This window comes from Ambystoma mexicanum, chromosome 7p (assembly GCF_040938575.1).
Source record: "Ambystoma mexicanum isolate Mex_15411 chromosome 7p, UKY_AmexF1_1, whole genome shotgun sequence".
NCBI lineage: Eukaryota > Metazoa > Chordata > Amphibia > Caudata > Ambystomatidae > Ambystoma > Ambystoma mexicanum.
The window spans coordinates 466351827-466377654 of NC_090939.1; positions in this window are offsets into that span (position 1 = coordinate 466351827).

A 25828-nucleotide genomic window follows, 5' to 3' on the forward strand; every position below is an offset into this window, starting at 1 on the left:
TGACAGGATTGTTAATGCCACTAACATTCCAAGAGGTGATAGATAGCTGAGATCCCTTATTTGACGGCATTTCAAAAACCAGGAAATAGTTAAAAAGAATAAGTACTAGTTCAAATACTCTATAAGCAAAAGAAACCCCCTCTCCACGCCCCCTGAAACAGAAGTATGAAGCCAACGTCAACAAGCGCTCATAAAAAAACCTAGGACCCCTTGCACCGCTCCCACCCGAATGGAACAAAATTCAAGTTTAGCATCCAACCGTGAACCCCTTCCCATTAGTGTAAAATCATATACCGTCACCCTAACGAGTAAAATAAATCCTTAGAAAGCCAATCAATCCCAACCTCAAAAGCCCCATGCGTCCGAAAAACACAACCTTTACATTAATAGTCTCTAATTTTGTCCCAATCTAAATGCCCTATAGAGTAGGTAATAAGCACCATCCCCCAAGGAGCAGATAAATGCCAGAAATCAACCACAATCCCCCTAAGCTAAGCAAATGTCTAAAAATAGCAATTTTCTTTTCAAAATGCAATAGGTATTCTAATCCATCAATGCCCTGTGAACTCTTTGACGGAAGGTATTTAAACAGAACAATAGCAACATCACAGCATAACAGCGGTTTCAAATTCATGCGTGCCAATCCTTTTGTGCATTCCAATCTCCAAAAAGGAGATCTTTAAACCGATACAGTACACATTGCCTAATATAAGCATATGACCCCAAAATCCTGGGCAATCCTCAAACAAATCAAATCAAAATAACTTGTAACATAACAGTTCAGTGTGTAATTTCCACGTTGACTGTTCCCACGTAATCAGGTCACTTGCGCTGGCATAAACATCCGAAAACAAGGAAATATAGTGCTGTTGTCCTATGCGCCGATGAAAGCCGCACATGACCCAGTGCCTCAGCTGAATTGACAAAGAGCAGAGTATGGACTCAGTCCAGTACCATTGCAAGGGCCAGTACCTAAGAGAATTTGGGAGCCAAGGTACCCATTGAGAAAACCATATCTGCATACAAAGAAATACGATGGCCATCTGAATGAAATCCCTAAACAGCAAGGATGAATGGTAGCATCACTGACCATTTCCAAGTATATGTTATATGTAGCTGAAGATGAAGTACATAAAAGAGATGCAGTGACTAGAGAATGCAGATATTCTATAAGGTAGCAAGAAAGCAACAAGGATAAGTGACATCTTGGGCTCAAGGTGAAGAAGCTTATGCCACAGAAACAGATGAAGATATTAAATCTTTTTTGTACAGATGCAGAAGAAACGCAAGCATCAAAGTAATCGTGAAGCTAGCCCTAAGCTTATAGTAAATATACTGCAGAAAGCACCAACGTATACATACATAGGAATGAAAGAATGATGGATGTTTCCACTAAACGTATTACAGCAGGTTGAACATTAGCAAGAGGCCTCAGTTCAGTGTGTCGCAGTTAAAAAGCAGACATTGAATTACAAGCAGAGTATCAGTGTAAGGTGAGGCTCAGCGTGCCAAGAAGCCAAAGTCTTAACAAAACTGGAGTAAAGTGACTTTGGATACAACATCGTGTGAAAGAACAAATCTCTTGTTCAAAAGGAATTAACATAACAAGGAAGACGTCAGAGGTCTATTAGAAAATAATATTAAATACATAAAAAGGCTCAATTATATGGTCTCTAGTCACATGGAAGCATGAAGTTGGATGAACAAGATGGTCACACCTACGTGTGAAGGCACACTGTGCTTCTCACTCCCTAATTTTCCCAGCGCTACGAACACTCTCAAGGACGAAGTTCAAAGGCCTAATTGACAGTAGACCACTGAGGTGATGATGGTTTGGTATGCTAATTGGTGGGAAGCTAAAGTTAAGACAACCTCACCAGCACCTGGATGGCCAGCCTGCAGGCTGCTAACGTAGGTGGAAATGTACTGAAGGTGGATAGAGTGCCAACCAATTGTAGAGGACCTGCATATTCAGGGGTCCTATATTGTGTAAACCAATGGGATGCCGTGTATTTAGTGATGTTCATAGTGGTCATTTTGAAGAGGGGGCTTAGTTGCCCAACCTGATGTTAAGTAACCAATCACATAGTTACACTTTTTTAGACTAGTATGGATCATATTCTTAGACGTTCACTCAGACTAAATAGCCCATGCGTATACGTTTTTGTAGTTTGCCACGTAGGATGACGTTAGTACACATGTGATTTAGACATCATTGATGACATATTTTGATTATAAAAGTGCAGTTCTTTCTTAAATTACTTTGAGTTTGAAGATCGAGCGATTGCGTTGATGTTCGTTATGCTCCCTGTTTTAGGTAATAGACATTAAAACAGTCTTCCTTTTATCAACTACCTGAGTCGGCTCTATTATTGATGTATGAGTAAGGTCTGCATCCCCATCCATCTCGAGGGTAATTTCTGCTCATCAAAGGGGCTGGACTATCCAGTTCAATTGGATAGTTAGAGACTTCGGGAAATATGTAGGGAGCTAACCACTAAAAAGAGAACCCAAACAACATCTCTATTTGGATGTATGACTGTAAATTGCCCCTCTCAGCCCATTTTGACACAGTCAATACCTCCATTTTGAATGATTGAATCTGCAATAGCTCATAAAAACTAGAATTTACTAAAGTAAAACATCCAGGGGACCAACTGCAACAAGGTGTTAAAGTGTTCCACTGGACCACACAAAACCTGCGCAGGAAATCAGTCAGGATGAGCTGCACTTTCAATGTTGCAGCACTCCTCTTCTCCCAAAATCACACTTCAACCACATCTTTTCATAAGATTGTGGCATTTAAAAATATAATGTCAGCAGTGGGTGAGGTACCAAGCAAACCATCATCATCTCAAAAGTATGTACTATAACAATGTATGACCTGTGGGGGCAGTAGCACCAAGATTTTACCATGGTTGAAAGAAAAACTAGGCCCATCAGCGGTCCACTGGTCTGCCTTGTAAATATTAAAAAGGATTAGTATTAATGTTTGGACACTCTGAATGATTGCATTGCTATTGGCTGTAGAGGAAGCATCTTGCCAGAGACTCTCCTGCAAAACAAAGTGTTGTTAAGAAAACTCTGAAGCCTTAAACCCATAATGGTGTCCCCCAAATTCCTTCCAATTTTGGCCAAGTAGCAAGTGGGTGTACAACACAATGCCCATTTTTCCTGAATTTATAAATCCCTCCCGCTTATATTGTCATTTGGCAATTGTGCAAGCTTCCAACTTCGCCAGTATGCCATTGACCCCCAATACAGTAACATCCTCTCAATTCTAAAATGGTCTACGATGAAAGAACAGGATGAATAGGCCAGTGACTTTCCTATTCCTCTTACCCCCTCTAGGAAGAAAGGGTAAAATACGATGACATTGGCCCTCATTACAAGCTGGGCGCAAAGGGATACCGGGCACCGGTAATGACACCGGTGCCGGTAATCCCTTTGCGCCCTATTCCGAGGTCCCTTTGCGGGTCCTTCCTTAATGCCTGGTTTTAGCAGGCGTTAAGGACGGGACCCGCAAAGGGATACCGGGGTCAATAACGGTACCGTAATTTATGGTACCGTTATTGCCGCCTTCCCCCTTCCCATTGAGCCCTATGGGGGCTCAAATGGGAATGGGGAATGGCTTTTCAAATGGGGACTTACTAGTCCCGCAATGGTCGGAATAGACCGGTAAGTCCTGATACCAGCAAGTCGGTGGCGGTACCAGTATTGGTGCTAGCCTTGGTGCTGATAGCGCCATGACTAGCACCAACCTCGGAATGAGGGCCAATGGCCCTCATTACAAGCTGGGCGCAAAGGGATACCGGGCACCGGTACTGACACTGGTGCCAGTAATCCCTTTGTGCCCTATTCCGAGGTCCCTTTGCGGGTCCTTCCTTAACACCTGGTTTTAGCAGACGTCAAGGACGGGACCCGCAAAGGGATACCGGGGTCAATAACAGTACCGTAATTTATGGTACTGTTATTGCTGCCTTCCCCCTTCCCATTGAGCCCTATGGGAGCTCGAATGGGAATGGGGAATGGCTTTTCAAATGGGGACTTACCAGTCCCGCAATGGTCGGAATAGACCGTAAATCCCCATACCACCAAGTCGGTGGCGGTACCGGTATTGGTGATAGTCATGGCGCTAATAGCACCATGACTAGCGCCAACCTCGGAATGAGGGCCATTATCTCCCGAAGCTAATCCTGACAAAGTCCAAAGAGAAAGGTGATGTTAGAAGAAACAATAAGGATAAAAAAGCATTAAAATCAGAAGAATAACAGAATCTTTATATTTTTCTTAGATTATTGTTGACGGTCTTTATTATAAAAAAGCGACACTTTGCTACATTGAGTCCTATTTGTCCTGTCGCAGCTCTGAACCCCACCACCCCTCCTCATGTGCATGTCTTTCTTTGTCTGCTGTGGTACTGATTGGTGACACTAAAAGGACCGTAGCTAGTTAGTCAGATCCATGGACCCCGAGAGCATGGAGAGAGGTTACGTGTTTTGCTCAATTTAAAGGGTGAGTTTGGATGCCTGTTTCCTGGACATCACTCACCCTTATACTGTTTGGACTGTGTTAAGGAAGAGTAGGACACTGTCCATTAAAGATTACTTGCAAGTAATCAGAGCATGAACAGCTTCTCCACTTACTTTGCTATATTGTAACAGTTTCAAATGTACAACAGGAAACATGAATTATCAGAGTAATATTATGTTGCCTATTTAGCCAAGAGGGGCACATATGGATGCTGTAGCATCACATTAAAATAAATGTGTAATAGTTCTGTGTCGGAAGCGGCCGTTTCAGCTGTCCAGTTGGTTTCATGGAGCTACAGAATTACGGTGCGGCTTGACACCATATGCTGCAAGGTCCTTTTCTCTAGCCCTCTCTAGCCTCTTAGGGGCTCTTGCAGCTCCAGTTCCAAGGAATCCAGGGAACTACCAGCGCAAGCTGTAAGCCGTGAGAAAGCTTTGGGGAGCTGCGGCGTGCGGATAAGCGGGGGAGAAACAGGGGAGCAGTTGTGTTTTCACTGTGGCCTCCCCCGAAGTCACAGAGTCCGCAAATCTGCAGGTTTGCTGCAAGGCTGTAGGTGCTGGCTGCACCCTGGGTAAGCACTACTGCTTGCACTACTTCTTGAAAGAACGCTCTAAGCAGTAAACATTAAGGCCAAGTGTACGCGCGGTTCGCAGTCCGCAGCTAGCAACTTAACGGGGCCGCAACTTGGGGGGGAGTGCGGGGGAGAGAATTACATGGATTTTTTTTTTGTTTGTTTTTCAAACTTTGTGGTTACTCAGAGCAGCCCAATTTTGCAGGTATAGACTAGTGTCCTGCCGAGAAGAGGATTCCTCAGCACATAGTCCCAATTTGAGTTGTGTCACGGTGCCGTGCGGTGTTAGACCCGTGATTTTCTCCATACTGTTTGTTTACTTTGCTCATCTTGCACTCACTCCTGTCTTTCCCTGCCCACTTGTGTATCGAACCAACATTGTAGCCGCAACGAGGCACCGAGCAAAGATGCTCTCAATTTCAGATCTTCTGCCACCGTCTGATACATTATTGTTGCTAGGCGACATCCCTCTCGCAGAAAAATGGAAATGCACCTTGACCTCAAGGAAAGAAGATCTGCATGCCCCAATTCTGGGGACTAGCCATCTGCCCGCCACAAATTCTATAACTGCTGCTGAAGCTTCCACTAAACATTTGGTGGAGCGGACCATAACGCACTCGGCATCAGATGAGAATCCTTAACAGAATTCCTTCCAATGTCTGTTGCCGGCAGAACCATCTGCCATTGGTGTCACTGACAAACAAAGCGACGCTGAGAGAGGGCTGTCTCTGTCACCCGATCTCTTCACTGAAAAATCTGTGCTAACTGTAACAGTCGAACCAGAAATGGGAAAGAGAATGCATGACGCTACTCAGGGCTCATGGAAAAGAGAAAGTATATTGAAAGAGAATGATTACAAACAGGGTAATTCTACTTTTGGTCCAATTTCTCCATTATCGCAGAAAGATAGAGCAATTCTGGCGAAACAAATGTGGAGAAAAAAATATGACTAAACATCCAAGCTTATATCCCGCCCGATAAGAACTCCATTGAAAACTAACTCTCGTGCAGCATGTCTCTCCCTTGAAGACTCCACATCCAAGGGAAGACATAACAGCATCAACTCCAATACATCCAATGTCCACGTTTTCTACAGAACCTAGACCCACTCTGCGAAATATGGCAACCTGTGAAATATTTTCACCAAAAAAGGAAAAGGACAATTCAGATGCAAGGGTCCCACAAGAGGATGTGGAAAAGATCTTGCAAAATATACCACCAAATACATTTCTTTGCGCACCGATGAAAACAACTCAACATGAAGTAATTCCAACAACAATGATAGATTTATAGAATCTACTAGTGGTAGTCACAAGCCAAGCAATGGTACCGTTCCTCAAACTACAGGAGTCACTGACGGATACAATGAAAGATCAAGCAACCCTGCTGGCCCTAATACATTCCAAACAAATACATCTGGAGACCTTTATAAATAAAATTCAAAGTCGCTTGGATATAGAAGCCGAAGCCACAATTCAATGGCAAACCCGACTATTTGACATAGCCAGGAGCGATCGGGCAGACAATACTCAGCTGACTGCAGCGATGTTAGAGATGTTTGCTTTTAACCAACGTCAAAAATAAAAATACTCCAGACCAGAGCAATGGAATGAATGTTGTACACCCAAACTCTAAACCTGGAAATATTCAGACTTATCGACAACCACTTTCAAAGGGAAATAATCTTAATGAAGGCACAAATATTAATAGTGCCCCCCAGTTGGTAACTGGCACACAAAGGACTGATCACAAACAGCCGCAGGGGAACCAGATAGGCTCTATACAACTAGAGACAACCTCAAAGCCTATAAGGCCCACAACGAAAGATCCTCTGCAACAGAAGTCCTCCCCTCAAGTTTTGCAGGCACAAGGTACTGATGCCGTTCCCATCTTTTTATGGAATAAACAAGATGTTCTACATATCCCGGAGAAAAAGCTCAATAGACAACTGCAAGCCATCAAACATCCGGCCAAGAAACCATATAAAAAGAGAAATGGCTCCAGAGCATTTCTGTGAAATTTTACAACTCCTACCGTGTCATAAGTGAACCTCCAAAAAAAAATAGAAGTGCTAGTTCCATCAAATAAACAAAAAGAGAAAGATCCCTCATTGATGATCATAACCCATACTGCCGTAGCCAAGGATAAACCTCTACCACACCTAACAGAAGAACAGCATAAGCATGAACTTCTAATGAACTTATTTATCCATATCGACCCAGAGCAGATGCTGATAAGTGAAGCCAGTGTGAGTGATGAAGACCCCTCCCTGATTATCCTCGACGAATAGGAAGAAGGTTACACCATACATATCGAAGTAGTGGAACTCACATGCGAAGATATCTCGGATATCGACTTTGACTCTATATATAAAGATCGGTCAATTATAATTGATCTAATATCTGAAACAGATGATTCAAGTGATCACTCGGATCGAGTACAGGATCAAATAAGAAACCCTCGACCCAGAACGAATTGGCCAACTCCAAGTAATTCTGGCTTAAAACTACCTATATTCATCGATCCACGTCGCTCTGATGCTACTAACACAATAACCATAAAGAGACTCAGAACAATAAACGATAGTCTCATATTAAAGAGAACATTCTACGCTTGATACATGCAATATGGCAACTTCAAAGCCTCATGTCGAATGACATCAAGTTGGTAGAGTTTACGGATGACAAAATCATGGATATGGTGTTGATACAACTCAACTCTAAGCAAATAATGGACAAGGTGATGGACAAACTACGTTAATTTCGAAAACTAGGATTCCACTGCTCAAGAACACAAAATAAAATCTTCCATGAGAAGTGTGATCTGAAATCCTTGAAACAAGAACGGAGTATCATGTCTACAGAAACCAAGCTTACATATCACTATCTGCCTAAAACAGGAGCAGAGTCGCCTGCAAACAATTGCCTCTACCCACTGATGAACAAGAGTAGCCCGGAAAGGATGCTTGAAAGATTGAGTATAACCAAACACTTTATATGGAGAGACCAATCAGAAGCTAACTCATCGAATCGAGCTTATCAGAAGTACTACCAATAACAACTAATAGAAAAGGAGCCTCAGTTATTAGGACTTTGTTCTTGGAACTCAACAGGCTCTGCACATCTATTCTAAACTGAAAATAATGATCTTGAAAGCTATCAAATCATTAGCTTACAAGAGACATGGATCTAGGAACAGCCACTCTTCGATGGCTACCTGTCTTATATGAATCCAGCGATCCATCGTGCAAAATTATATCCGTCTGCTGGTCTTCTAACCTTGATTACAATAGACTCTGGCCTCCAGTTTCTGGAAACAACTAATCTTAACTCTTGGGCCCAATTTACCATTGTACAATGTCCAACTCAAATCAATGCGCTGGGAGTCAATCAACATCTAACAATGGTTGGTCAACAACTCAGTGTTATGAACCTATACAGGAATGCAGTAGCCATCAATGACGAGTGCTTTATAGACTCTGCTTTTTCTTCTATTCTATAGATGCAGCAAAGATAACATTTCCTAACATCAATTATATTGTTTGTGGCGATTTAAATATTCACTTTATGCCACTAATGGAGACACAATTCCTGCCGAGAAATTGTCCATAAGAGCCAAACGATTGTTAAAAGAACTGTTCAAAAGAAATCTCGTCCTTTGTGATGGATTCGATAATAGAAATAGAACGTATAAACAGATGTGGACTAGAGGATCATCCACGTCCATTCTGGATTATATCTACTCTTCCATTGAATTAAAAGACAGAATGTTTGCGGCAGACAACATCCAGTCGTCAAAAAGTGATCATCATAAAATCACCATCACCTGGACCTCCACCATATACTTTCAAGATAAACTTACGCTTCCACCTCTTGAGTTGAACAATGGCAAAAACAGACTATGTCTAAGCGATAAACAAGCGAAAGATCTACCCAAGACTTTCCTTAATACATCTCTTGGAGGACTAGCAAAAATGGACTATGAATGGCTGCTTGTCTCCTTCAAACATACTAACTCTCAGCTACAAATCCCAAGAAAAGACCACAACCAAAGCTATAACCATCAAATAGTTATGAAAAAAAAGAACTTCGAATGCAGCTGAAAGCTTTAGCTAAATCGGGAAATGAAGGCCATGCCAAGCTAGCTATACTAGCAAAGCAACATTATAGAAACTGGTTGAAAACAACAAAATCCATGATGAACCAACTTGATGCTGAGGATATACTAAAAGCTTTGAAAAACAAAAACTAAAAAAATCTGTGGAATTAATTAAATCTGAATTCACACCAGCAAGAGCGCCTTCTTGTAGACGTTCCGGAAGCAGGGGGGAGAGAGTATTTTACTCAGCTTTATAAGAAAAAGGATGGCCCAGAAAAAAACTCACTGTGACAAACCAAAAAGGAAATGGAATGAATTTGGAAGAAGTCATTACTCATATTAAGAATTCGAACGCATCCCAGGCCCCTGCACCCAACGGTGTAAGCAATGCCCTGCTCAAACGTAACCCTGAAATAGGGGCTAATCTCTGTATTCAGATATTTAAACTAATCTCAGAACCTAATGTGATTCCCCAGACATGGAAAGCTGCCATCCTCATTCCTATTTACAAGCATGGAGATAGGAAACTTGCAGCTAACTACTACTCTATAGCACTGCTTGATCCCTTAGGAAAAATCTTTGCATCCCTCCTCTTGAAAAAACTGACAGATTGGGCTACAAAAAATCATAGACAAGACCCCAGACAAACAGGGTTCGTGAGAAACATTGGAACCAATATCAATCTATTGCTCTTAAACATCATAAAGCAAGAAGCAATAAAGAAGAAATGGCCAATTTATGCTGCGTTTATTGATCTCCAACTGGCCTTCGATGCAGTAAATAGAAACAAACTATGGATCAAATTAACCATGTGGGATTGCCCAAATGAGATACTTTAGCCAATTAAAGAACTGTACATGAATACGACAATCAGGATAAGATTGTCCCAGAAGGGAGCCCTAACCAAACAGATTCATACATGGAATGGGCTGAAGCAGGGTTGCCCCCGCGCAGCCACCCTTTTTAATCTATATACATCAGATATAGCAGACAACCAACAGTTCATGACTGCAAATCCACGGAAAGTGAATGCGATACCTCTCCCCTATATCATGTACGCAGACAACCTATTTTTACTGGATCAAATACAACAGGCCTGCAGAAAAGCTTGAGAAACTTGAAAGACAACAATCTGACAATCAACACACAGAAATCAAAAATTGAGCAATAGGCAGAATACTGGTAACTACTGTTAAACACAGCTCTGTGTGGAGATCCCCCCACCTGGGCAACCTGTAGAAGAAAGATACAAGCCCAGTCCATATATTGTTCACCCTTAGACTTCCCAATAGTTCTGCAACCCCAAAGTACCTTGGTGTTGTAGCGTTCCGCATTGAGGAAATCGACAACCCTTCTTGAGTGTCCTCCCTTTCGGGCAGGAGTCACGGGTCGTCGAACGTCCGACGGAGAACAGGTCGAGCTACGACATTGAGGTGGCTGCGTCGTTCCTAGTGGTGCTCGTTGACGGGGAAGCGTAAACGTCCTGCAAGGAAGAGGCGTGCGGGGCACCTTGGTGTCGATAGTTCTGGACCGCAAAGAGTTAAAGAACTATGGCCCAGCAAGGGGGTTGAGTCGTCGGCGTCTCTGTGGTATTTGGGTGGTGGGAAACCCACCGGTGGATGCTCCTCGGCGTGTCGACGGTCAGGCCTTCTCCAGCAGAATACAGCGGCGACGATGAGGACGAGAGCGTCCTTGGATCACGGATGTTTCTTAGGCAACGGGAGCACAGCAGCTCTGGTCGGCGACGGCGGTCGGCGACAGTGGCAGACCACAGTCCGGGCGCTTCTCTTTGGAGTTCCGCAGCAATCCCCGTATCGGGTCACCAGCTTGTCGAAGGTCTGTCTACCAGGGAGCTTAGGCAAAGATCAGCTGTGCACGATGGTCCCTCGTAGCTCGGGAAGAGGGCGCCTTACCAGGTCCTCTCTGGGTTAGTTCTTGAAGCACAGCAGCTTTCAGATTGCGAAGGAGAGGGACAGCAATTCTTCTCGTCCAGGAGGGCTCAAGGTTAAGCTTCACTTCAGTTACTCGTCGTAGTGGACTTCAGCTTCTGAACACGATTCCTAGCAGTGAGAGGTCCCCAGATATACTGTTGATCTCCCATTCAGTCCACTGGGTCGCACTCAATCCTCCAATCATGACTATGGGCATTCATGCAGGCAGTCAACCAATCAGGTACATGAGGTATTCAGGCCATTCACTTCTCTCCAGACACTCACAACAAGTTATGTGTATTGGGACAAGTACCAAGCCATTCAACACTCCAAGCTGCATTCATACCGGTTTCGGGCAGGGCTATCTCAACCATTGTGTCAAACACCAGATACTAGACAGTCACAACATAGAATGTATGTTCGTCACACACTCCATTCACCCAGGTCCCACCCACAACATACAGTCGTTGAGAAGGCTCCGGCTAGTCTGGTCGGCACTTCCCCACACTACCATATACGGAACTTCCACCCAACAGCCAGTCAGGGGGAAGGGACAGAGGCAGGGCTTCCTGGGACTTCGGGAAGATCAGGGTAACAGGTGATGGAAGGCGAGAGGCCATTGTGGCCATTCTGTCTCCATCAGGAATCTACCGATTCCAATGACAGGGCCTGGGCTTCCCAAAATGGAGGACGCTCAGAGCACCATTCATTTCAGCATGGAGCTGCCACCGGCCTGTACCCTGCTCTCTGGGTCACACACAGGTGCCCAAAAACATACCCTAGGGGCACAGGGTTGTACCCCTACCCATGGGTGCCATAAGGGTATCCCTGGGGTCTGTTCACCAAACCAAAAGAGAGAGAGCTGCACCGCCAGGAGTCACACATGAACTCCTGTGCGCAAAACACGACAGAACACACGATAAAAAGGCAGTAAAGGACAAGGATACGGAGGCCCTGTCCCTCCGATGCATTCGAGGCATCACAATCACCAATTACCCTCCTCCCACAAGCTGCATTCCCCGCTCAGGTAAAAATCCCTCTCTTTACTAGTGGTTCCATTAAGTTTAGTATGGCCCCTAATTCTGTCAGTTGACCGTCATGTAGGGACATGTCTGACCTTCAATATCTTCACATCACGATGAATGGTTGCAAGTGTCTCCGTTCCCTCAGCTCTTCCCCCAACCAAAATACAACTCGATTAGTGCCTTTGTTTCTCCAGCAGCACTCATCCAGTGATGTAGGGCCACATCAGCATGAACAACCTACCTGTTGAGTATTTTTATATATTTGAATATTGGCTCATGCAGATGTGACATACCAGCCTCACTCTCCCATCTATATAATCCCATGCCCACCTTTCAGGGCCAATGAGCAAACAGAAAAGTAGTTAAAATTGAAGCAACTAAAAACAAGGTAGTCTCAAGCTTTACCCTGGAGGTCACTTCAATATACATGTATCCAAAACAATGATCAATGCAAAGAAAAGCTTACCTGCCTATTTGAATCTCGCTATCACAAGTCTACAAAGGCATTCACTTTCATTTAATTTCATTTACTTGTATAGTGCATAATTCCTACGAGCAGGAAAACCAACCAAAAATTGTATCTAGGCACAAATGTGTAATTTAAAGAGAACACAAATAATATGTAGCCACATATAATAATTAGAGAAAGAGATGTGTTTTAAGCTTCTTCTGAAGCAAGGGAAAGGAATACAACTGCTGAAGATCTGGGGGTAATGAGCTCCATGCACAAGGAATACAGAAAAACACCTATTGCCTCGGTACACAAAACAGGATGTAGGTACAACCATCAGATTTTGAGCAGCGAACGCAGTAGTCGTGTTGGGTGGTATGGACGGATCTTAGAGACAAGGTAGGTGGGGCAAGGCTGTGAAGACACTCAAAAACAAGACAGAGGATCTTAAAAAGGATCCTCTGTTGTACTGGTAACCAGTGAAGGGACCTAACGTGAAGGGATACAGGGACAGATCTAGTCAAATTGAAAAGCAGTCTAACTTCTGTATTCTGAGTGACTTGCAGATGATGTATTCGACTTTTGGGAATCCCCGCAAGAATGGCACTGCAGTAATCACGTTTGGACTTCATCATCATTCTGACTGCAGCTTATCGATCTTTTTCAGCAATGAAAGGGAGCATAGGTTGCAGGATTCTAAGCCCATAGCAGATCGACTATTAAATCTCACTGACCTGCAAGTTGCAGTTCAAATTAGACTGCCAAATGTAGCCAAGGTTTTTAACTTTGGGTGAGAAAACACTAGGCAGATTGAATAAAGCAGGGTGAGAAGGCAGAGGATGTAAATCTTCCAGAAGGTGTTGAGTTAACCAATAAAATGGCTTCTGTTTGGAAGGATCAAGTTGCAACCTCTTTAACAACATCCAGCTTTTGATATCTTGGGCACACCCTAAAATCTGTTTGAGTCGGTTGATAACATAAAATGATAACATAGGCCGAATTTCAAAAAGATACTCAGTAGTGGTAAAATGTAAATCTTAACTAATAATGGTGAAGGGGAGGAACCCTGTGGAATGCCACAAGGACAGGAAGAGAACTGGAACAATGAGCTCCCATTTTTACCTGATGAGTCTAATCAGATAGAAAAGATGCAAACCAGTTAAGGGACTCATCCGACACGTAGAGAGAGTCTAGGTAAGAGTATATCAAAATCGACTGTGTCGAATGCTGCTGATAGGTCAAGCACGACCAACAGACTAAGATACCTCTTTTCTGCTGATCTTAGTGCTGTCTGTGTACCATGACAGGGCTTGAAACCTGATTGAAATGTATCAAGACAATGATGTTCTTCCAAGAAATTTTGAAGTACAGAAGTAACAACCTTTTCTTACGCGGGCCAAGACAGACCTGTGAATGGACAGTAGTTTGAAAGTAGATTGAGATCATGTGACGGTTTCTTTAGTAGAGGAGTTAAAAAATATATTTTAAGATCCTTCTGGACCATGCCCTGAGTGAGAGAGGAATGTGACAAAAGTGCTTTGTGCAGCAGCAGGGTGTTCGGCCAGGCAGGAAGGGATGTGATAATTATTGTGATTTATAGGTTTCAACTTTGTGATAACTGCAGCTAATAATGTTAGGCGAGGGTGTGTTATATCATTGGGGTCAGACAAAGAAGCGAGAGAGATAGAAAGTTGCTTATCAATATTTAATCGAATAGTACATTCATTGGATAATTTGAGAGGGGGACAAACTTGATGAAATGCATGATGGATTAGAGAGATTTTTTATAACTTCAAAAAGCTCTTTAGGCTTACTATTTTCCATAACAATTTGACTCTGTAGATAGCTAGGTATGGCCGAAAGAATGGCTTTTTGTAGATGTTAAGCAATGTATTACTTGCCTGGCGATGAAGTGGGTCTTTGGATTTATGCCATACTTTTACTTTCTTGCAGTAGTCCTTATTTAAGTCCCTAAGAGAGGCCCAGTACCATTTATTGGATTTCTTTTTTGGTTGACTCTGAGTTTAATAGGGGCAATGATGTCACAAACATTGCGCAAGATATTCATATTAGAGGGATAGAAGTCTTTGCGGTTGGAAAACTAACTAGATGGGAGCAGTCCAGAGGACGATTCAGTACCTATAATTTTATCAAGATCTTTTGAACTTCTTGAAGAGATCCCTACCGGTGAGTGAGTTTTTTGGTCTGTAGGTAGATTTTTCTGAATAGGAAAGATCCTGGTGTGGTGGTCAGACCATGAAATAGGTATGGTCTCTTGATACCACAGTCCTTGGCTCTAATATATTATTAGGTCAACACAGTGGCGGTGAACATGTGAGGAAGAGGAGTTGAGAAGAGAAATATTGTGTGACATGAGAATATCATTGGGTTTAATAGTATCTCGGTTTTATAGAATGTCACACCAAATATTAAAATCCCCAATGATAATTGAGTTTGAATATTGGATAATGTTTGTTCCCAGGAAAAGATTGCTATTCTCTAGGAAAAATGTAACATTTCCGGGAGTCGATAGTACAGAACCACAAAGATGGAGCAAGAAGGGAATACATGTAAATTACAGGTATAAATCTGGGTTGCCTCATCCCAGGAAACAGATTGAAAATGAGTTAGCATCAAGGAGGATTTAAAAACAATTGCAACGCTGCCCCCATTTAATCCGAAAATCACGGAGAACAAAGAGATGAAATGCACAGGGGGAGCTGCTATTAAATCCTATTATAAGGCAGTGTTGCAAAGCAGATGGCGGGTGTCACACGCTGACCGTCGAACTGCCCCGAACAGGCCCAAACAGGCTTCACGTCAGTGCTTCGCGCCGACATGAGCTTTTTGAGGCCTGCAGCGCAGAAAAATGAGGCGGTCAGGCTGCGATGACACAAAGGATGGTAAATGTAGTTCCGAAATAAATGCTGTCAGGCAGAATACAGTTGGCAAGAGGGAGGGTAAAGCTTTCAAAAAACGAAGAGCGTTGTAAAATCAATAAATGAAAGTACAGTTTGAAAATGATTTAAAAGTAGTACATCTAAAATGTAATCAATAAATGAGCTTTCAGTTCAAACAGGTTCAATCACAATGGACGTAATAACTGAATAGCATGCAACCAAAAGTATTAGTGGCAACAAAGTAGCAAGGAATCACAAAGTCTTCCTCTGAATATTATGATAATCTAAAAGACGCCAGGCATTTTACCATTTTTGTTCCATTTTGAACATCACTAATTTTTCACTGGACATTTTTCATAATGCAAGTATGGTTAAATATTTCGTTTTCACACCCATCAAATCAAGTATAGTACTGCAGAAAGTTATATCAATTAACATTCAAAGTGCATTATTAATGCATCAACTCCCATGTGCATCTGCGAGATATTAAAAGTTTTATCTATGTGTAGGCCACTTGACAAATAGACAATGACCTGTTATAATAACCCTATGCATTTTGCATTGGCTCACGGAAGTTCGAATTCAAAGGTAATGTTCTTGACAATCTATATGTTCTCCTCTGAACCCACATGCATCCTCTATGTTTTATGAATGTGTGGGTGCAGTTCACTATAGTCATGTGAATGTGACTTTAATTAAACCTAGATGTGTTATTTCATCTAACAGTGTGTGAGTGTGTGTGTGTATCTTTCTGTGAACATGACTATGTTCCTTTCAATCACATCCCATTGCCACGGCCTGCGCACCCTAACTGCACGATGCACCTCCCAGCATTCACAGCCCTGCTCTGCGAGCGTGCAAACTTGAGAACCACGCCTTACAGGTAAATCCCCAACAGCCCCACCAGAATGGCGCTGCTCCAATCACGCTTCACGTGCCTGACCGCCAAAGCCTTGCATTGTCCTTCCAAACCATGGCCAGCTTAGAGCATAGCCCTACATCCACCTTGCCATTGCCTAGCCCACATAAGCATCTAACCCAACAATACATAAAAGACTGCCCTTCTGGCAACCAATCGCAGCGCGAATCTAACAAAATGAGAGGATCTTTAACTCACGTACACGCCCACTACACCTACTGCACCCCGCTCAGCCCCCAGCTGTACATGTCAGAAACCACTGCCTCAAGCACACCTCTGCTGCACTCCTGGCCCCAATGCCAGAGACCTGGTTCCTGCATACTGCTACTTGCCTCCAAACAACCCTGACCCCTAGAGCTGCACCAACAGCCAGCAGGTCCTCGCTTGCCCGGAGCTCACAGCAACTAGAAATGAACGCATGGGTGGGCACACTGCTATCTGCCCTAGGCCTAGAACAAAAGGGATTTCAATGCACTAGGGGAAATACATCAACCAAATCGCATCCATTTTTAACACCAACCTCTGCAGGCCTCCCAGTGACCACCCCTCCACTCAGCCCACTGCACAAGCACTGAACTGTAGATCTACAACCTCAATCAACCTTAACAACCACACATCACACACCACACCACTCCAATGCACCTTGATCAATGCTAGGTCCATCCCAGCCCGAGCCCGCGATATTAATGACCTGATCAATTTACTAAGCTTCGACATACTTGCAGTCACAGAAACGTGGCTGCACCCTTCCTCAGGCCCAGCCCTCTCAATGGCTGTCCTCCCAGGATTTACCATCCTCCACTGTGACAGACCCAGTACCAGGGGCACAGGAGTCGCACTAATAGCAAGGGGCTGTCTTTCTAGCAGAACAACCAGTACATCCCTAAATCATAATTGTGAGATTCTCTCAGTCAAATTGCCTATTACAGACTTTGACACTGGGATTATTCACACCGTCTATGGCCTCCTAGGTCTGGCACTTACATTTGAAAAGGATCTACTATACACCTTATCTGTTCCCATTAAGCCTACTTCAAAAATCTTACTCCTAAGAGACTTGAACTGAGGCTACAACGACCCCACTGACACTACTGTCATCAGTAGCCAATGCTCTCAGTGCTCTAGGCTTTCTACATTGGGTCTGTGCCACGACACACTCTAAAGGTCGCACTCTGGACTGGATTACAGACTTCAACTACAAGGTTGCTATCTCCAGCAACATCCTCTGCCCATGGTATGATCACCACGTAGTCCACTTCTCTATGTCTCCTTTCAGACAGTCCACCCCTGCCAACTCCCCCTTACCCTCAACACTAGCCCACAGTTCTAGAAACCCCACAAAGGAGTGTATTGCCCTAGTGCTTAGCTCACTCCTATCTGAGTCTCCCCTCCCTATTGATCTCAATACACTCTCAAAGGAACTCTTGGTTTACTCAGGACCTTCTTGAACTCCGCTCCAATAAACGGCTAGCTGAAGCTAAATGGAGAAAGTCATCTACCAAGGCTAGGAAGTGGGTGTTCACCTCCACTGCCAAATGCTATAAACACGTTATCCTACTGGCCAAATCAACATCATATAACACCTGTATTGCCAATGCCAAATCAGACAGCAGAGAGATTTTCACAATCCTTAGGGAACTTGAAACCCCCGCCAACCCCCCGGCCACCATCACCAAAGATGGACTACGGTGCACGAACATTCAAAAAACCAGGTCAGCTAAAATCAACACCTTGCAAAATAAAATCGATTAAAGCAATCCGTGGTTACACCCTCAAGCCAGCCTCCCTCATCCATTTCCCCCTCTCCACCAACATGCAGGACCACCCTGTGTTTCGCTTTGCCAATGATTCTGTCATTGAGGTTAAGATCATCCTGAAATGTCTTAAACCCTCAAGATGCAAAGGAGAATATGCCCTGCAGCTCTAGTGAAGGACTGCTCTTAGGACCTCACACCTCTCACCACCTCCTTCATCAACACCTCCTTTTCCAACAGCATAGTCCCCCCTAACCTCAAGAAAGCCTGGGTTCTCCCCCTCAGCAGAAAACCCACACTAGATCTTACAAACCCCTCTTACTATCACCTCATCATGACTGTCCCATTTCTACAAGAAAATCTAAATTCTAGACAGGGTAGCCTACCTGCAAATCCAGCATTACCTGGAGGCTAATCACATCCTAGGGGTCTGTCATTTGGGGTTCTGCCCTGGCCTCAGCACTCCTGGACCTCAAGAATCAGCTGGATGACCCCAGAGATGAAGGCAAGCCTACCCTACTCCTACTACATGACCTATTGCCTGCCTTTGACTTGGTGGACCACAAGATCCTCTGCCATTACCTTACCTGAGTCTGCAGCAAACTTTGCACCTGAATCCACAACTTGGATCACCTCCTTCCTACGGAGAGGTCCATCAGAGTATTTGTGGCGAACACCAGCATCCCTCCTGCAACCCTTTATTGTTGTGTTCCGCAATGGTCATGTGTTTCTTCAACTTTGTACAATATCTTTACAAAACTTGTATTCATCCTCCTTGACTCTATTGGCATATAAACAAACTATGCCGATGACACGCATATTGTACTGCCGCTCACTGGCAACTACATGGAAGACTCCACCTCACTGAACTCTGTCTACTCAACCATTCAAACCTGGATGGCCACACACCAAATTTGCCTAAATAATGAAAAAAACGAGATCTCCTGGTGGCCCCCTAAGCAGTGCTCAAGAAGCTTGATCCCCAGTATACAGCTTTGTCTTTAAGGGCATCCCGATCGCAGTCTCATAGTCTGTCAAGATACTTGGAGTCTACCTGGATGCCAAACTCTAACTCACCCGGCATGTGAATTCCATCCCCTCATCTGCTGCCTAGACAAATAAGCTCATTAATGCAGCTGGACCCTTTTGATCCTCTGAAAACTGTCTCACAATCGCCCAAGCCAATATATGCTCAAGACTTGACTATTGCAATGTGGTATTTGCAGGTACCTCAGAACATAACATTAGGAAGATGCAGGTCATTCAGAACAATGCCCTCAGAGCAACACTGAACAAACACAAACTGGAACACATCACTGCAACATGAAAAAAGGCCCAATGGCTTCCCATCAGCAAGAGGATTCAATTTAAAACACTATCAATCACTCACATATGTCTATCCCAGGAGGCCCCATTACATCTCTGAGAAAATCACCAGCAGCAGCCTCATCCAGACCCACGAGATCTGATCATGCCCATAAGCTTACTCAGCCAAAATTTAAATGGGCCAAAGCTGGAGACTCAAGTTTCCCAACCACCGGAGCCAAACAGTGGGACTTACTCCCACATACCTTGCAAGCAGAACACTCTTACTGGGCCTTCCAGTGATCTCTAAAAAGTCTCCTATTTGCATAACCTCTTAACCCTTGTTCTGCCTGGTCTTCTCCTACTTCTTTTTCTGTATATTGTGTAACACCACTCATGCTCCATTTTTTGCAAGTAACTTGTCATGTAAGAGTGCCTTGAAGCTTGAGGGCTTAGTGCACTATACAAATGGTAAAATAAATAAACAAATAAATAAATAGCAGCACAGTTTTAAAAAAGCCTACTTGTAATTCTCTGAGTTCAGTCTCTTTAGACCTCTGTCACAGAGATGTACTATTTGCCAGTAACAGGTGCTTATTTGAAAACCCCTTTCCCTTGCATATTACATCTGACTCTGCCTATGCATTGAAAGACAGGGGAATGCAGAGTATTAGCACCTCGCACAGTTATTAATAAATATAATCAATTCTTTCAGCATACATTTTGTTGCGCACCCATCAAGTCTACACTATGGTCTTCACCAGTGGCATTAACTGCATGATGTCTCTTAAGCTATAGGGGGCCATGATTCCACTGTGATCTAAATGACTCAACTCCAGCCTCAAACACTACATATGTTTACAAATACTATTTAGATTTACAAAGGCAATCCCACTTTAAGGTGGCAGCCGAAATGCTTTCAGATTGAACTTCGCTTTTCCTGCAAGGTGGACAGGATATTAAAGAAAACACATCTCACTTTGTTTTCGATATACACAAGGAATACAGAACATTGGAATATTAGCATGTGTGTCTGTATTTTCGAATTGGACCTCCCTGCATTCTCAGTCTTATTAACTTTCCAGATTTCACCCTCATCAAGTTGGACACATTAGGTAAATGGTGGGGCTTCTTTTAGTTTACCTTTTAAAATGCAGCTTCTGATTTTGGGAAGACTAGCAAGGGACCTGATCAAGCAAGTGTCATTCCAACAGCAAACCCTCAATACAGGTGGCTTATTTCAAAGTCAATTCCCCTGCACAGATCAGGGTAACAGGTGATGGAAGGCAAGAGGCCATTGGGGCCATTCTGTCTCCATCAGGAATCTACCGATTCCAATGACAGGGCCTGGGCATCCCAAAATGGAGGACGCTCAGGGCACCATTCATTTCAGCATGGAGCTGCCACCAGCCTGTACCCTGCTCTGTGGGTCACACACAGGTGCCCAAAAACATACCCTAGGGGCACAGGGTTGTACCCCTACCCATGGGTGCCATAAGGGTATCCCAGGGGTCTGTTCACCAAACCAAAAGAGAGAGAGCTGCACCACCAGGAGTCACACATGAACTCCTGTGTGGAAAACACGACAGAACACATGATAAAAAGGCAGTAAAGTCAAGGATACGGAGGCCCTGTCCCTCCGATGCATTCGAGGCATCACAATCACCAATTACCCTCCTCCCACAAGCTGCATTCCCCGCTTAGGTCAAAATCCCTCTCTTTACTAGTGGTTCCATTAGGTTTAGTATGACCCCTAATTCTGTCAGTTGACCGTCATGTAGGGACATATCTGACCTTCAATATCTTCACATCACCATGAATGGTTGCAAGTGTCTCCGTTCCCTCAGCTCTTCCCCCAACCAAAATACAACTAGATTAGTGCCTTTGTTTCTCCAGCAGCACTCATCCAGTGATGTAGGGCCACATCAGCATGAAAAACCTACCTGTTGAGTATTTTTATATATTTGAATATTGGCTCATGCAGATGTGACATACCAGCCTCACTCTCCCATCTATATAATCCCACGCCCACCTTTCAGGGCCAATGAGCAAACAGAAAAGTAGTTAAAATTGAAGCAACTAAAAACAAGGTAGTCTCAAGCTTTACCCTGGAGATCACTTCAGTATACATGTATCCAAAACAATGATCAATGCAAAGAAAAGCTTACCTGCCTATTTGAATCTCGCTATCACAAGTCTACAAAGGCATTCACTTTCATTTAATTTCATTTACTTGTATAGTGTTTAATTCCTACGAGCAGGAAAACCAACCAAAAATTGTATCTAGGCACAAATGTGTAATTTAAAGAGAACACAAATAATATGTAGCCACATATAATAATTAGAGAAAGAGATGTGTTTTAAGCTTCTTCTGAAGCAAGGGAAAGGAATACAACTGCTGAAGATCTGGGGGTAATGAGCTCCATGCACAAGGAACACAGAAAAACACCTATTGTCTCGGTACACAAAACAGGATGTAGGTACAACCATCAGATTTTGAGCAGCCGAACGCAGTAGTCGTGTTGGGTGGTATGGACGGATCTTAGAGACAAGGTAGGTGGGGCAAGGCTGTGAAGACACTCAAAAACAAGACAGAGGATCTTAAAAAGGATCCTCTGTTGTACTGGTAACCAGTGAAGGGACCTAACGTGAAGGGATACAGGGACAGATCTAGTCAAATTGAAAAGCAGTCTAACTTCTGTATTCTGAGTGACTTGCAGATGATGTATTCGACTTTTGGGAATCCCCGCAAGAATGGCACTGCAGTAATCACGTTTGGACTTCATCATCATTCTGACTACAGCTTATCAATCTTTTTCAGCAATGAAAGGGAGCATAGGTTGCAGGATTCTAAGCCCATAGCAGATCGACTATTAAATCTCACTGACCTGCAAGTTGCAGTTCAAATTAGACTGCCAAATGTAGCCAAGGTTTTTAACTTTGGGTGAGAAAACACTAGGCAGATTGAATAAAGCAGGGTGGGAAGGCAGAGGATGTAAATCTTCCAGAAGGTGTTGAGTTAACCAATAAAATGGCTTCTGTTTGGAAGGATCAAGTTGCAACCTCTTTAACAACATCCAGCTTTTGATATCTTGGGCACACCCTAAAATCTGTTTGAGTCGGTTGATAACATAAAATGATAACATAGGCCGAATTTCAAAAAGATACTCAGTAGTGGTAAAATGTAAATCTTAACTAATAATGGTGAAGGGGAGGAACCCTGTGGAATGCCACAAGGACAGGAAGAGAACTGGAACAATGAGCTCCCATTTTTACCTGATGAGTCTAATCAGATAGAAAAGATGCAAACCAGTTAAGGGACTCATCCGACACATAGAGAGAGTCTAGGTAAGAGTATATCAAAATCGACTGTGTCGAATGCTGCTGATAGGTCAAGCACGACCAACAGACTAAGATACCTCTTTTCTGCTGATCTTAGTGCTGTCTGTGTACCATGACAGGGCTTGAAACCTGATTGAAATGTATCAAGACAATGATGTTCTTCCAAGAAATTTCGAAGTACAGAAGTAACAACCTTTTCTTACGCGGGCCAAGACAGACCTGTGAATGGACAGTAGTTTGAAAGTAGATTGAGATCATGTGAGGGTTTCTTTAGTAGAGGAGTTAAAAAATATATTTTAAGATCCTTCTGGACCATGCCCTGAGTGAGAGAGGAATGTGACAAAAGTGCTTTGTGCAGCAGCAGGGTGTTCGGCCAGGCAGGAAGGGATGTGATAATTATTGTGATTTATAGGTTTCAACTTTGTGATAACTGCAGCTAATAATGTTAGGCGAGGGTGTGTTATATCATTGGGGTCAGACAAAGAAGCGAGAGAGATGGAAAGTTGCTTATCAATATTTAATCGAATAGTACATTCATTGGATAATTTGAGAGGGGGACGAACTTGATGAAATGCATGATGGATTAGAGAGATTTTTTATAACTTCAAAAAGCTCTTTAGGCTTACTATTTTCCATAACAATTTGACTCTGTAGATAGCTAGGTATGGCCGAAAGAATGGCTTTTTGTAGATGTTAAGCAATGTATTACTTGCCTGGCGATGAAGTGGGTCTTTGGATTTATGCCATACTTTTACTTTCTTGCAGTAGTCCTTATTTAAGTCCCTAAGAGAGGCCCAGTACCATTTATTGGATTTCTTTTTTGGTTGACTCTGAGTTTAATAGGGGCAATGATGTCACAAACATTGCGCAAGATATTCATATTAGAGAGATAGAAGTCTTTGCGGTTGGAAAACTAACTAGATGGGAGCAGTCCAGAGGACGATTCAGTACCTATAATTTTATCAAGATCTTTTGAACTTCTTGAAGAGATCCCTACCGGTGAGTGAGTTTTTTGGTGTGTAGGTAGATTTTTCTGAATAGGAAAGATCCTGGTGTGGTGGTCAGACCATGAAATAGGTATGGTCTCTTGATACCACAGTCCTTGGCTCTAATATATTATTAGGTCAACACAGTGGCGGTGAACATGTGAGGAAGAGGAGTTGAGAAGAGAAATATTGTGTGACATGAGAATATCATTGGGTTTAATAGTATCTCGGTTTTATAGAATGTCACACCAAATATTAAAATCCCCAATGATAATTGAGTTTGAATATTGGATAATGTTTGTTCCCAGGAAAAGATTGCTATTCTCTAGGAAAAATGTAACATTTCCGGGAGTCGATAGTACAGAACCACAAAGATGGAGCAAGAAGGGAATACATGTAAATTACAGGTATAAATCTGGGTTGCCTCATCCCAGGAAACAGATTGAAAATGAGTTAGCATCAAGGAGGATTTAAAAACAATTGCAACGCTGCCCCCATTTAATCCGAAAATCACGGAGAACAAAGAGATGAAATGCACAGGGGGAGCTGCTATTAAATCCTATTATAAGGCAGTGTTGCAAAGCAGATGGCGGGTGTCACACGCTGACCGTCGAACTGCCCCGAACAGGCCCAAACAGGCTTCACGTCAGTGCTTCGCGCCGACATGAGCTTTTTGAGGCCTGCAGCGCAGAAAAATGAGGCGGTCAGGCTGCGATGACACAAAGGATGGTAAATGTAGTTCCGAAATAAATGCTGTCAGGCAGAATATAGTTGGCAAGAGGGAGGGTAAAGCTTTCAAAAAACGAAGAGCGTTGTAAAATCAATAAATGAAAGTACAGTTTGAAAATGATTTAAAAGTAGTACATCTAAAATGTAATCAATAAATGAGCTTTCAGTTCAAACAAGTTCAATCACAATGGACGTAATAGCTGAATAGCATGCAGCCAAAAGTATTAGTGGCAACAAAGTAGCAAGGAATCACAAAGTCTTCCTCTGAATATTATGAAAATCTAAAAGACGCCAGGCATTTTAACATTTTTGTTCCATTTTGAACATCACTAATTTTTCACTGGACATTTTTCATAATGCAAGTATGGTTAAATATTTCGTTTTCACACCCATCAAATCAAGTATAGTACTGCAGAAAGTTATATCAATTAAAATTCAAAGTGCATTATTAATGCATCAACTCCCTTGTGCATCTGCGAGATATTAAAAGTTTTATCTATGTGTAGGCCACTTGACAAATAGACAATGACCTGTTATAATAACCCTATGCATTTTGCATTGGCTCACGGAAGTTCGAATTCAAAGGTAATGTTCTTGACAATCTATATGTTCTCTTCTGAACCCACATGCATCCTCTATGTTTTATGAATGTGTGGGTGCAGTTCACTATAATCATGTGAATGTGACTTTAATTAAACCTAGATGTGTTATTTCATCTAACAGTGTGTGAGTGTGTGTGTGTATCTTTCTGTGAACATGAATATGTTCCTTTCAATCACATCCCATTGCCACGGCCTGCGCACCCTAACTGCACGATGCACCTCCCAGCATTCACAGCCCTGCTCCGCGAGTGTGCAAACTTGAGAACCACGCCTTACAGGTAAATCCCCAACAGCCCCACCAGAATGGCGCTGCTCCAATCACGCTTCACGTGCCTGACCGCCAAAGCCTTGCATTGTCCTTCCAAACCATGGCCAGCTTAGAGCATAGCCCTACCTCCACCTTGCCATTGCCTAGCCCACATAAGCATCTAACCCAACAATACATAAAAGACTGCCCTTCTGGCAACCAATCGCAGCGCGAATCTAACAAAATGCGAGGATCTTTAACTCACGTACTCGCCCACTACACCTTCTGCACCCTGCTCAGCCCCCAGCTGTACATATCAGAAACCACTGCCTCAAGCACACCTCTGCTGCACTCCTGGTCCCAATGCCAGAGGCCTGGTTCCTGCATACTGCTACTTGCCTCCAAACAACCCTGACCCCTAGAGCTGCACCAACA